The following is a 15,612-nucleotide window of genomic DNA, read 5'->3' on the forward strand; positions in this document are numbered from 1 at the left end:
GATTGTGCATTTTATCTACTCGTCGTAAATTTAGACCGAAAAATAGCGTCATACTCTAATACCAAACGTATTTTTACGTGCACAATGAGCACACAAAGATATTTGAGGAAGTTTAAGTTTGACGAATGTCGTATAGAAAACTAAATACGCGTAGGTACACCTTTGCAAACGATAAAATCCATATGAGGTCGAAAATCTAACGATGGGACTGTAAATAAACCCCAAATCTTTAACTTAGTAAACACAGTCAAGAGGCAAACCGCCGAGACAATAATCAAATATTATCATGACTCGAGTTCCATGGAATGACATAACTTTATATTTCCCACAAATATTCAGGGATAGCGCAACATTGCCTCACCAGATTTAACATTTATTTTTAAATACTTTGAAGTAATTTACATTCTTTAATAAAAGATAGCGGATGAAATATTTTGCGTCATTGGCAAATAACAGAACCTGACCTAAAAAACCAATGAAACAGACTGAATTTACGAATATTTTGTAAAGTAAAAATCTCGGTTCTTTTTTGAGAAATACCCAATAATACTTTAAACTGTTTATATTTCATATTAAAGAGATCAAACGGCACGCGTTCGTAAATGTAGAATCTCATTCAGGTTAGAAGTGAGTCATCAATTTCTGACTGATCCAGGATATAAATCAGTGCTTCGTGATCAATAAAAAAAAAGCTTTTGAAAAGTCAATGTAAACTCATCTACTTGTTGCTTCACCAAAAATACATCATGCGCATACGATATAAAATCAATAGCAGTGATAGTTGTTGTCGATCGCCTAGGAAAAACTCATTTATCATAGTAATTTATTATTGTATATAAATTTAGTGCGCTTTGTGTATCAATTTCAACGAAATAAAATATTTTTTTAATTGTCCTAAAAGAACAAATTTGAGTAGTGTTGGATTTTAATTTAAATTTTTTATTGATACTATAAATTATATAATACTTATTGTATATTGTTTGCAATATACGTCATTGATTATTGATAAGTAAGTACTTGCTACCTACCGATTATTATTGTTTTGTTTGTGTATTACTAGGAATGGCCCAGAAGTAATCATAATTGTCTTCTCTTTTTCCCTATTTATTTGAAATAAAATAATAAAATTAGGTGTAACATACAAATGAATGCGCATTTTACTCACATACGAGTGCATAAAGTATATCATAATCATTCTCCGTACAATTTGTTATTAAATTTACGATATTCATACGTATTGATAAAATTATTATTTATCATACAAATGTAATTATTGTGGGTACAATCACCAGTGATGTATTTATAATTTATGTATTACTACTTGGTAATAAACAATAATATACTATCATTTTATGAGATCACGAAATTAAGCAACGATTGTTAAAAGTGTTTATTTATTATGTACCTATATTGTAATAGTAACCAAATAATAACAAGACAATAACAATGACATTATTGGTATGTGTATAAAAATTAAAAATTTAAACACCTAAAATACGCTTATTTTTATTTAAATACCTATGTCTAAATAAACTTACCGTGTATTTTTTTTATTTTTATCATACAACAGTTCTGGTAAAACTCGATTGGTTTTTTTTGGTGTATACTGCTCTCGGATACATTGACTCAAATGCAGATCCCCAGGAAACTCGATCATTAAATAAAAATTATTTCAAAAACCTTTTAATCATTATATTATATGTATACTACATTTCGTGTACAGCGGGCATGTCAAACACGCGGCTCTCAGCTCATTTTTTTGTGGCCTGCGGCTACCAATATTAATGGACAAAAAAAAATAATAGTAAAATATTAATGTCGTGTCACAACTATCTTAAATTCTTAGAGAATTGTATAGTTGGTATAAGTATATATTTTTTTTTTCGTGAAATTTTTGTTTGCGGATCATGTAGTATATATGGCCCACTTGATACTTTGAATTTGACGTACTTAGTGTACAGATATATTAAACATTACGCAAATATTAAAACGCAGTCTGTTATGCACTTTCTTTACATAAAATGATCTAAAACAATAAATAAATTTAATTTAAAAAAATATATAAGAATAAGACATACATCATTAAAGTTGAAAATAAATTATTGGTTATTCATTTTAAAAATTCTACATAACTTATATCATGATGAACGCCACATATTTTTGTAATTAATTTTACGTGGTCTTTATACATGTGCTTAACGCCTATTAGATTCCCTGCGAATAAATGTGCTGTGTACACAGCACAACCGTTATAGGTTACGACTTTCCTCTTTCTTAAACGAATCTATAAATTCTCATATACCTAGTTGGATGGAATGCGTTCAAAGACGACCAAATTAAATACATAGCCATTATTTTTGATGGTATAGGTAAAACTATAAATGATAATGACGATTGTATATCTTATTTGTTCACGCTATCGCCTGTTAAAAGAGTGTACTTATGGGAGTGCACGCCCGTAAAATGAAAATTATTTCGGTAAAAAATAAAATTAATTTAACTTTAAAATTTAAATACTAATAAACCCATAAACAAAAATTAAAAAACATTCGTGAATAATGATAAAAAATTATTTATCATTTTATCATATATTTTTTTATTAAGACTCACATTATACTGTAGTCGTTTACGTTAGGTTGATTAAATTCAGCTGGATAATATTTACCACTACCATGGAAACGTAATTCTTTTTTTATTTTGTGACATGTGAAATCTGTTAGGTTTTTTTTCGTGTCTACCTTCTATAAAGAAGTCTTACTTCAGTAATAACTAATTTTGTAACTCTCCTTGTTTTTCAACTATTCAGATAAAATGCAATTATGTCAACTAGCTTGTAGAAAGTTTATTTTATGATTTTATTTTATCAACACTTTGTAATTTAAACCAACCAAAAATTACAATATATTATTAAATAATTTTAGTACAGAAAAATTACTTCCAAAAAATCAATTGGTTATATTAAGTTCTACAATATTATACATATTTTTATATTCACATTGAAATATATGTCTAGTATATAAAATAACTAAGAAACTAAACATTTTTTTTTTTTTTGCGACCATTCCACTGGATAACCTCAAAAGTCAGATGCTCAAACGAAAAGTGAGGGTTAGGCTGTAGGTCGTTGGGAGACAAAAGCACTTGTGTCAAATTTGTGAAGAGTGCACAGCGTGTGTATTTTTGTACATAAAAATGTGTGTATTTTTTTATCGTACATCATTTTACTGTTTATTTATTCAACTTGTAATTGTATATACTGCTATAATTTTGTTTTTTTTTTTTGTTATGCAATGGATATCATTTAATCACACGTTTAAAACTATAGATACATAAAATAATCACTGATCTACTCATCAACTATGCAAATGGAATGGACTATGTTTACTAAATGATAGCCTGCAAAATCGAGTAGAATATAGATTTCTAGTAATTGAATAACGGTGTCGGTAGTCCGTTATTATTACTAAGATCCCTTCGTCATTTGCTTGTATAATGTAACGGTGTAAGCTTAAAAGCCAAACTACTGTGAATTGTGATACATTTATTCATAAATTAAGAAAAGTATAATAATTGATAGAGATGAATTATTTTAGATTAACCTCCAAACCCAATTTAATAGACATTCATCCCCCCCTTCATACAAACTTCTCACCATTTATGATAAATATTTGTTGAAACTTAAATAATAAATAATTTTCACTTAATGGCACTTCAAGCAGAAAATAATAATACAACAATACATTACATTTTATAGCTCACTAACTGTATAGGTACTTTAACCCACTTTTTTTACTGTAATTGTTTTCATTTAAACACTACACAACACATATATTTTGAATGAAAATAACCACTAATAACTTAGAACATTTTTATAAAGCCATTACAAATTACCACATATGTAAATTAACACATGGCTTAAAAAAATTAAATTACAGTAGCATGTTGTTCACTAATAAATTCCAAATAATTAAATCTTCAACAAGCGGGACATTTTTACGGTTTGTCGAACTATGCTGGGTAACACGGGGAAAACATCTAACAATTTATAAATTAAACAAATATCATGTCAAATTAAATAAAGTAGTCACTCGTACGCTTATTTTAGGAAAACTATCAAAAATTTATTCTACGCAATTTGTTGTAGAGTTCTTTTTAGTTTAAATCATTAAAAAATTGAATTATTCTATAACATTATGAATTAAAGTTACATTGTATATGTCTATTTACATAAATATTCAATTTTTGAGTAATGAGTATCAATACAATTAAACCAGGAAAATCACTCTGCTGTAATTGATATGTTAATTTTGAATTGAAAAATAAATCATCAACTACGATAAAAAACGATTCTGATCAAAGACAGTATGGTTTACTGGTTAGCTTACTATGTTAACAAAATAATTCACAACTTTGACAAAATTTTCGTCAAAGTTTAAAATTCAAACACTCATAAAATATTTATATGGGTTTACGTTTAACTTTATTTTTAATTCTTGTACAGAAAACAAGTGAGAAACATTGTAATAAATTATCAAACCTGAGGTATAAATAAATAAATTTTTAAATATAAACTAATTTGCAAATTTCCATGATTTTAACGAATTTTATTAACATTTGAAAATCGAATGCTTTTAAGAAAACAATATTATTTTTTATATTGTTTGATTTCTGTAATAATAGCTTGTGTGGAACTTTATATTACATTTTAAATTTGTTTCTTTTCATCTAGTTATACAAATAAAGTGATTTACTGGTTAAAAAACTAAAAATTAACTAAATGCAAATATACGTATGGATGGTTAAAGATATCCAAGACACAGCCCTAGACCAATAATATTTAAATCACTTAGGTCTTAGAAAAAAATTAAATTAGTGTATAATATTGTAAATAAAATTTTTACAAATTAAAAATACACCAAAAATTAAATATATATTAGTAATTATACAATGTTAACTATTAACTATATTTACTAAAGAATTAATCTTAAGCTGATTTACCTCATCAACACTTGGCTAGTTCAGTTTATGATGTATACATATAATTTGAAAAAATACAATTATAATTTACAGTAAAACAGTAGTTTTATTATTATTTCTTAATCGTTTAATAAAAAATATATAATATAAATGAATAAAAAATGTATAGCATTTTAAAAATGTGTACGTAAATAAAATTAAATTTTTCCTCATCATTTATTGTTGAACAATGTACATTTATTATCTCTTTTTCAATATTTAAAGTTCCAATAAAACATCTATGTAGGCACTTTTAATTAAATTTTCTTCTTTACCATTAATTACATTTTTAACATAGTAAACACTATACCTTTTCCGTTCAAAATTCATGACTCATTATTTAAATTTATATGTTGGTTAAAAATCATTACAGAATATATAATTGATGTAAATATAAAGAGAAAAATATTCCTATAAATACTGATATAATTATTTATTCGCCTATTGTCATTCGAATAATGTATAACTTAATATAAATTATAGTTCAAAATATTTAAAATGCTTAAATTAATGAGTGTTAAAATATTCAATATAACCATACTGTAACTTACTGCAAGATACATCGTACATTGTTTAAATGAATAATATTTGCATAAATTCACACTATCCATAACATAACTTACTATTTCCAATTGTATTTTAAGTCATTAATTAATCCAAGAATAAAATTTAATATACATAGTCATCCCTTTTCAAACATTACAGAGGAATCTAAATTAAAGAAAAAAGAACTGTGTTGTGATTTATTGTACATATAAGAACAAAGCGATGTTAGTACAAAAACCGTTTGTCGTAAGAAAAACTACCACTACTGAAATAGACTGAAATGGTCAGATTTCAATTTTTTTTTTATTATTTGAAAGGTGAAGACTTAATGCAGGTTGTATTGGACTCCAATTTTAAAAACTTTATTTTCAGCAGTTGAAATAAACGTCTAAATGTCAGGAATTGTTGATTATCTTGAAATATACTTTTCTGGCGTTATTTAAAAAAATCAGAATTTGATGTGACTTAAATAGAGATAAAAAAAAAGTTTAAAATCTCACATTTCTATAAGGCGTAATCCTTTTTTCCTGTTAAACCATCTTTGATCGTTGAAACGGTTTGATTTTATTTTTTATTAGTTATTTTACTGCCACCGCTTCGCATAACTAAAAATTAATAAATAACCGACTCCAGCATTCTTAACTATGCAATTCGAAACATTTTATGCGTATAACTACGTCAATATAAATACCTACAACATTAAATATTCTATGATATTAAACTTAAGTATTCCTATTTCTAAGCAAATGAATTTTCCACCTAAATATTTAAAAATAAATAAATAACAAAATGTATTTATTATTTTGACTGCGTAGCAATGTTTTTTAAACGAAAACTTTATCCAGACTATGCAAAAAATAATCCCTTAGTGTATCCAGAAAATGACATGATCGTGTGTTGCACGTGTTGTAAAGGTCATTCCAATTTTCAAGGCGCAAATGAAATTCCCTTCACTATTCCGTCATGTTAACACAGTAAATATACTGTTTAATAAAACGGGATGAAATACGGAAAGGACTTTGCGCCAATGTCAAGAGTAATTTATATGGCTGACGTCGAACAAATTTACTGTTATTCGATACTATGTGTGTCATTAATTCTACCTTATCATATTATACAATATTATACACGTGTTCATTTAATTATATCTTGTAAAATGTATGTTCAATGTTGAACCATGAAACGTAAAATCTGTAAAATAAAAAAAATCCACGAATGATTTACTGATTCAATAATATACATATATATTACATAAAATCAATAGTATAAGAATCTTAAAAGTATATAGATAATATTATGTGATGACATAATAAAACCAGATTATATATACTTATTATTAGAAAATGTTAGAATGAATGATTTTGAAAAAAATGGCTGCTTAAACGCATAAACATTATTTTAACTATCCGTGTATTTAGAAGATTTATAGATAGTTTAATAAATTGTCAGAGCTATTCAAATTATGTAATAAATAAATGTTTAATTAAATATTATGCCATTAGCTCAAAATTGAAATAAATAGAATGATTTATTTTATTTAAAAAGCTTTTTATTAACTTAATTTTAAAACTAATCAAACTTTAATTTTTAATATTGCGTATTAACTTTAAAATTATAATTAAAGTTTATAATTTAAAATAATATGCGTAACAATTTCTCTTAACAATATTGTATATCACATTTACTTAAGTTTTTTGAAGTCTTTTAATTTAATCTGAAAAAGTTCTGTAATAATCCAAAAATAATCTAACCTAGCCTATTTATAAACACCGCCCATGTTACATATATAACGTATACAAAAGCAGTTAAGAATGTTAAGATATCGTAATCAAAACAACGTTAAAGGTAAAAATGAAATTAAAATACACATAAACCAAATTCAGTAAATACAATATAATATGTATATAACGATAATTATCGTACTCTTATCTAATTGTTTTTAAATCCTATTAACTTATTGTTTGAATATTATTGAATAATAAATACTGTTTTGTTTCCGGAATATTGACTACTACACGCCAAAATCCATTTTTATTTTCACATTACTAAGTCAACGGGCATATTTAAAATTTACGACTGTTCTTGATTCAAGATATGGGAATGAAAAAAATCTCATCATAAACTTTCCCAGATTATTTATGTGTGTAAGAATCCCATCGTAAAACACGTATATGTGAAATTACCGAAACGTGCTCGATCTATTGCAAATCCAATGCAATGACTCACGTCCAGTGCCTCATGGGGGGCCACAAAATTCACAGTTTCATTGACCATGTCCAATGTGTAGTTCAATCAATATTATGGGTGTGAAATTACTAAAGACGATAAAAAAAAATACCATTTGACGACCTCTGAATAATGTTTTTACGACAATCGAACAAAAAAAAAACCTTATCAAATATAGTTCGAATTAATGACATATTATATACACTTGTATAGAAAATTCGACTTAAATATAGACAAATGGTTCCATTAATTAAAATAATTGTAATTAATGATCCACGGTGATATCGTATTTCAATACCAAAACAAACGTTGTGGACCATATGTGCACACATACTACAGTTCTAAATAAAAATGCGAAATTTTTAAATAAAACATAAATTATACTAAAACATTTTTAAATAATTATAAGATGTCTTACGAAGGTAGTTATTGTTTCCAAACTATTCATTTTTATCATTTAACAATGAAAAATTATAATCTAAAAGTTATTAAATTAACTAAAATATAAATTAAATATTTTGTCTATAGAATTATTAATCAACAGCTAAAATTACATATTTTTAATCTTCATTATTTATTTGTATATTTACATAAAAATAAAGATTCAATATGTTAAGATATTACTTAACAGATCAAATTATACACATTATAAGCTCTAAACCTCAAATTGATAGTTACATTTTTTTTTTTTTTTTAATAAAGTTTTCGAAATTCCCGTATTCTTTTTTTATTAAGTAAAATACACTTTTATTTTTAACATAAATAATAAAGTATATTCAAAAATTTTTTATGAAAATGTTAACTGACATAAACAAAATTATCAACCAATGAATAATAAATTAGGTACTAATTTGTAATGTTATATTGTGGTTATTTAATTCAAAAATAAATAAGACATTTTTAACAATTGCTAAACGTTTAAAACATAATCACTCTATTCTTCTTGCCTAAACTTTAATTATTAGTACTATTTATAAAAAAACAAATTACACGTATTTTAATGTTATAATACAAGTTTTATTTAAAATAACCTTAAGTTGTATCCTTTTTCTAAACTTTATTTTATTTTTCGTAAAATATGGCTTAATAAAAGTTTAGTCTATTAATCAAAACTATTAAATTGGTTTGAACTTGTTACATTTAAACCTTCAAACATTTTAGAAAGAGTTTAAAGAAAGTAATTCAACGTGTATTACACACAGTTTGACATATGATATGGAGTGAGAATGTTTTAACCGTCATTTTATTTTGTTTATTATGAATTGAAATCTAGTTCAACTTTCGAAAGAACTTTCTAAAAACTTATACTCATGAGTGCCTTGAGGTTTTATTTTGCAAACGATTTTCAACTATGAATATATAGAGATGTATAAGGAGTTAATGTTCTGAAATATATTATCTTTTAGTGAAATGTATATTATGGAAATTGTATCACCATTTCCAATAACATAGCAAAAGACATATGGTTTAAACCAAACTTTACTCCAATTCTATTTGAATAATACGATGAGTTATCATTACTCTCGAATTCAATACCAACGCAAATTAGCACACCACTATCCTAAGCCGTGTCTTTAAATAATGTTACACAACTACATTGTTCAGTAAATTATAATTTACTCTAAACATTTAAAAAGTTTATTATAAATTGAATAAAATTTACTCGACATTCAATAAAAACTCAAAATATATCTTAGCATTAATTTTACTGAATCTAAATTAATAGAATTATAATAATAGGATGTATATTGTATATAAAACATATTATTTTGTCTATTATTGGATTAAAAGTTTTTTCAGTCTATTCATCTATTCATTGTATAAATATTTTATTGGACCAAAAATATATTATACCATTAATCAGTAGGTACTTCTTCATAGACCTTCAGTTAGAAAACTATAATAAATCAGTGGTAGTTTTAAAAACAACTTGTATCTCATCACATAAATTGAGCTTTTTGATGTTATAAAAAAAAATCCTATTTGAAAAGGATTTAAAACCACCTTTCAGCTTATTAAACAATTCTATACTTACCAATAAACAGTCACCAAACCAATTAAACATATTTGTGAATTTAAAAAAAATATATATCAATTATTATTGTGCAGATATTTTAATTAAATTAGGTTAAGAATCCTAGAAAAACTACCGGATGAATATGTATGTAAGTACTTTTACATTATATGACCAAAGAATATAAGATATATTTTTTTCACTTAGTTAAATATTTTAAAGTATAAATTAATTTTAAATACCTAAATGTATTTTGAATCGTATTTTTATCATTTCATTGCATAAAATAAAATATCTAACTGTTTTTTTTAATTCAAAATATACGTAGTAAGATCATTAAAAATTATGAACAACAATGGAAATCAAAATTATTACATTACTATCTCAATTATACATTTTTATAAATTATATATAGTATAATGGTGGTCCTTATTTTTTCAACATAATTCTTTTTAGACAGTAGTCCCTTTATTCGTTAAGTTCCATGAGTAAGGAATTTGGATAAAATTTGTAAAGTTTCACTCAACTCCTTCTGGTGCCGTATTAGAGTTGAAATAGAGGACAGAGGGCACAAGAGCATAGTTTTTTTTTTATTATTTTATTTAATTCAGAAACTATAGCACTTAACGTAAAAATATAAGAACCTTAATGATATATACATATATATAATATGGTATATTTAAAAAAAATGTATTGAGTTTCAAATATTTCTAAATATTCTGTAGGTACCTTGAGTAAATAAACAGATTTTTACGTTAATATAATCTGAGTGAACCAAGTAATATATTAGATTTACAAAGCGTTTTACTTTTTTTTTAAATTTATATGACATCGAATTTGAGTAGAATTAAAGTTTTATAAAACATCTTATATAGTTATGTAAAGTAGATCAAACATTTTATCCAGATGGTATTTTTATCAATATTCTCATAGTGTAAAACAAAACTAAAAACACTTTATGACCTAACACTACTGTTCAACAAAATTTGCTCTTACACCAATATAATTGTACTAGAAAAAGACTATGTGTATAAAATAGATATAATCTAATTATTAAAAAACAAAATAAATAATTTTTTATTTTAGTGGTTTTTTAAATAAATAACAAGAAATGTAATAATGATTATTTTATTCTGGTAATATTAAAATAAAAAAAACCATAAAAAGGTATTAAAATTATTAATAAAAACTTAGCATATTTCAACTAAAAAGAACATAATATTATCATATTTCATAACTCGTAAGCGTATCCACTACACTAGGTACCTACTACACTTATTAAAACTATAAAAATGCAATAAAATAACATTTAAATATACTCTTATCGGTTTAAAATAATTTATCCCGTTTTACTACTTTCTCAACTTAAATAGATACTTAAATTTTTAATCCAGTTAATAATACAATTTATATTTATAATTCTTCTTTGTATAAAATATATACAAATTAAATTAAATCATTTTATAACCAAAAGATAATTGTATTTATATGTACATATATATATATAATATTGAGTTACAAGTGTTTTTTTTTTTTTGTTTGTTTAAAGGCTATACATACGATTTATACGAATGCAATATCTTGGCATTCAATTGAAAATCACAGAATGGAATTTTTTTCAAGTATGAGCTTATTATTTCACTACATTATTCGACGTATACAATTTTGAAAAAAACTATAATATCGTTAAAAATTATAATAATTTAGTAATATAAAAATTATTTTTGCAAAACAGTTTGTTTAAACAATTTAATAACAAAACCAGTTGAAAGTTAAAATACAAGGATTTAATTATAACAAATATTATTTTATTTTTAAAAACTAATGAACTCATTAACCAAATTCCATTCATTAGTTTTATGTTAATAAGTTCAATATTTGTATAAATCATAAAAAATATTCCACCAACAAATTTTACCATAAAACATAAGACTGCAAAAGTGAAAAAAATTCTTTAAAGATAATTTGAGTTTCTTAAAATACACTTGAAATTTTCACTAAATATTAATTTTATCATTTCCAACACATGATAACATTTTTAAAATATTTTTACTCAATTTGAGCTATTAACATACATTTCTAATTTTCGAAAAACTTAAAATTGAATTCATGGTTTCTCAAAAGTAGTTCATAAAGTAACCAAAGAATCTAAGAAATAAATAAACAAAGTTTTTTATAGACATTTTAAATTCAAATTTTTATAAAATTAAATATTTAAACGAAGAATTACGATTAAACTTTTTGTTATTTGTTTTATACTACTTATTGGTACATATAACTTCTATTGTATATTATAATATTTTGTACACACAGTGGCATTTTCTAAATTTCATAATGTTTTCACTATTTTCAGGAAATATTAATTCAATCTATAATATTACTAATAATAAAATAAATTACTCTAAAAGCAATATAAATATAAAATAATATATGATTAATAATAAACAGAGTCATTCAAAATGTATCATCCAATGTTTTGCACTTGGCTTTCTTGGTCACTTCTTCTTACGCAATATATAACTAGATATTTCGGGGATATGTCAAAAATATAGCATTTTAAATACTGTATATTTACCATTATTATCAACCTTCAAATTAGTGCAATCAATTACAACAGATATGCGTTTCGATTAGATTGTATTAATGTGACAATGGTAGCCACATGGAACATTTTGGTACCATTACATAAATTTAAAATATTATCTTTTTATTTTATGTGTCAGACGTTACCCTAAACTTAAAAACTAAAAATATATAAGCATTTTAAATCGGATTAATCATTTTGAATAACCCTGTATTACTTCAATTAAAATTATTATTGAATTAATGTTTAACACGTACCTACATTACAGTTACTTACTCCTCGGCGACGAGCTATACTTAAAACCTACATTTTAATCTTCAATTTTTATTAAGTATGTTTAACGTACGTTTCCAAAATATGTTGCATACATCTAATAGAATAAATATTATTTTTATCTTGTCTGTGGCACATGGTTGTATCACAACTATTTTATACAGTCCGGGCACTATTTAAAAATGTCACACCTCCGACCAATCATCCAAAAATATCAATATAACACGTATTATTACAATTATTATAGTGTGTGTAATTTAATTGTTCATCTTCATTAATATAATGTAAAAATGACTCTTCAACGTTTCACAATTCTGAAATATAAATAATAATTATAAATTTCGAGTTCACTTGACCTTCTAAGTTCTAATCCGTTACTATCAAATTTAACTAATTCGTAATTATTAAAGAATATCAATAACTCTTTACAAAACAAATAAGAAAATACAATTTAATAATATGGAATATGATCATTATATTGTAACTATCCATTCGCAAAGTAAGACAATGATATAATTCAATTTATAAAAATACACACCACATACAACATTTTTTTTGTTTAAAAATATGTTGAATTCTAAGAAAAATGATATTGGAAGTTTGTATCGTATCAATTCACTTTATTGTTAATCAAAAATTGATAAAAGCGCTAGACATCAGTGGTCCCAATATTGTACAATTTCCTATTCATGCATAAAAAAGTTTTATACTTATACAACGATTTACCGACTTTCAAATTGTATAACTATATCAATTTAAATGTTTTTTTTATGTTTATATTTGTGCCAAAAGATGATACTGAAATCAGAATTTCAAAACAGATTTTTTTTCAATAATTACTAGAAGAGTTATTTTTGATAAACATTACTACACACTCCCAAGCCCGGACAATGGACACTCGTGCAGTTCCCCGTCATAACTATTTTTTGTTTATATTTCAATGCATGTCACTATAAATATTATATCATGAAAATTCCTATTTTTAGATGAGACGTATTGAAAAAAAATAAACTTTGTACTTAAAATGCTAGTTTTTTGAAATTTTCTTCAGTTTCAAAATATACATTAAGTAAAAATAAAAAAAAATTAACAATATTATTTTAAAATAACTTAATCATAGTGTGAAATGTATACGTCAACTTTTACGTGTGTACAAATATGAGATGATCTGGAGTAAATATTTATCTTGTAATTAGCATGTTATTATTACTTTATTATATTACTTTTATAATTTGCTCAGTTATTTGATTACTATGGCCGCTTTAAACTTCCTAACACATCATAAAACATACATTTTTATTTTTATTAGATTTATTCAACATCGTCGTGATAAAGACTTACCAAACAAATATTTACAATAATTTAACTTTAATTAAGAATTTTAACCAAAAAAAATTTAAAATAAAATATACATTAAAAACATTTTTTTATACTTAAACAATTATATTTTGATTAAAATTATTCTTATAAGAAAAAAAGATAGGCATCATTTTTTATAATATTAATATTAAATAAAGTTAACAATTTTGATTCAACATATAAGAAAATTAAAAAAATAAATTATTGATAGGTTAATCTAAATCTAAATCTATAAGGGGTATACATCCAGATGTGTATAATATTATGTTAGGTTTGGGATATCAAAGTCTGATAAATAATTACCATAACAATGCACACAAATGAAAACACCTATAATACTAGTTCACAAATAATTGAAATGCAAATATTAATTGAATTTAGTCGAAACTATTTGATGATGAGTTAAATCAAAAGGTTTTCAGGAAAATGATAATTTATTTCAAAACACTGCACGATGACATCTTATTGAAATTTATTAAACAATAATATAGTAAGAGAATCATATTATCTCTCAGTTTGATATAAATAACGGTTTATAAAATAATCAAATTTAAAATTACAAACGTACATTACTTATGCATTTATGTTTGAACAATATTATATATGGTAGTAATAATTAAAACATATACGGAGTATATCAACAATTAGTAAATTACTATCTTTTCTGATCATTTGTATAAATTATAAATTAGGATATATCAATTTAAGATTTTATATATATCATTAATTATGGTAACAAAATTATTTTTCTTGTACCCAAATTATTGATAAAAATACCATCGTAAAATGTATAAGCTAATATTACAAAACCTACGTTTAATTAAAAATAATATAATTTATTTAGGAACAGAAAAAAAAATAATAAATTAATAACTGCAATATTATTATTGGTCTAATGAATTAGTCTATTATAGCTCCGGATAGTCCAATAATTACTTATCATTAAAGGTTCTAATGTAACTAACTAATTCCTTGGAAAAATAATTTACTGCAAAATGTTAGTCAACAATAATAATAGTATTATATCGCAAAAAATAAATGTTAAAAAAATATCGAATTCTGCAAAATTATTAATAATATAGCAGAATAATATTATATCGAGAAAGAATTATTAAAATTTTTAACATTTCTATAAGCTTATAACTTAAATGCAAGTTTCTAAGAAAATATTATGTGAACAACAAAATAAAATATTAATAATATTCACTATTAATAGCATACAAATACAATACATGATATGCAAGTACTATAGTAATATAATTTAACATAACTAAAAAAAATTGGGTAACATTATAGTAAACAATAAACACATTCAACGGAGGAAAGACTAGAAGTGGATGAATTAATATCGTTCTATATAAGCAACCGGTGTAGACAAGAAAAGAAAAAGTTTAACATTCGGTACTTGATTAATGAGCAAACATATAGTCTAGGACACCACGCCCTTTGTTCATACAAAACGGTGACCTCTCGTGTCCTGCATTATAAGTCAGTATGTGTCATTTGGTGTGTACACGTATTGATATATCACACAATTAGTTCACTATCAAAACATATTTTTATACATTTATCGTTTTTATGAAAAATTGTATAG

At 24.1% G+C, this 15,612-nt stretch overlaps 1 protein-coding gene across 2 annotated transcripts in view; it reads left to right on the plus strand.

Moving 5' to 3' along the window:
- Positions 1 to 15,612, plus strand: part of LOC113547901 — a 55,203-nt gene that overhangs the window by 14,932 nt on the left and 24,659 nt on the right. Inside the window, exon 1 of one of the 2 annotated variants that reach the window (XM_026948478.1) lies at positions 11,391 to 11,424. The exons of the other annotated variant lie outside the window; for it this stretch is intronic. The gene's annotated coding sequence lies outside the window, so the exon portion shown is untranslated. Of the gene's footprint in view, positions 1 to 11,390; positions 11,425 to 15,612 lie in introns of those variants that run through there. 2 annotated transcript variants of the gene reach the window in all.

This window comes from Rhopalosiphum maidis, chromosome 1 (assembly GCF_003676215.2).
Source record: "Rhopalosiphum maidis isolate BTI-1 chromosome 1, ASM367621v3, whole genome shotgun sequence".
NCBI lineage: Eukaryota > Metazoa > Arthropoda > Insecta > Hemiptera > Aphididae > Rhopalosiphum > Rhopalosiphum maidis.